Source organism: Penaeus monodon, chromosome 21 (genome assembly GCF_015228065.2).
Source record: "Penaeus monodon isolate SGIC_2016 chromosome 21, NSTDA_Pmon_1, whole genome shotgun sequence".
Lineage (NCBI taxonomy): Eukaryota > Metazoa > Arthropoda > Malacostraca > Decapoda > Penaeidae > Penaeus > Penaeus monodon.
The window spans coordinates 3,079,126-3,079,473 of NC_051406.1; positions in this window are offsets into that span (position 1 = coordinate 3,079,126).

Consider the following 348-nt stretch of genomic DNA (forward strand, 5'->3'; position numbering starts at 1 on the left):
AACAGAGTCTTCGAACACACATAGAAAGTAAATCACCAACCTTGTTTCTTTGTATCTTGCATGACGAACCACAAAGACAAGCAAGAACTTCGCTGCTAGTCCTTTAGGAAGGATGTAAGTCGTGAGAGAAGAGGCACACAGTTCAAACACTAACGAAAGGTGACGTTTGAAAGAAGGAAAAGGAACTTAAGTACAAGAAATGCATGCGTCACGTTGTGAAATTTGGCTTCGGGAAAGTGCGTAGTGAAAAGTGAAAAGATATCAAAAGCTTTTTTTTTTCCTGAGAATTTGTTGCATTTGGGGGCAGGAACAAGCAGGTGGATCAAATACCAAAAGTATCCGTAAGTG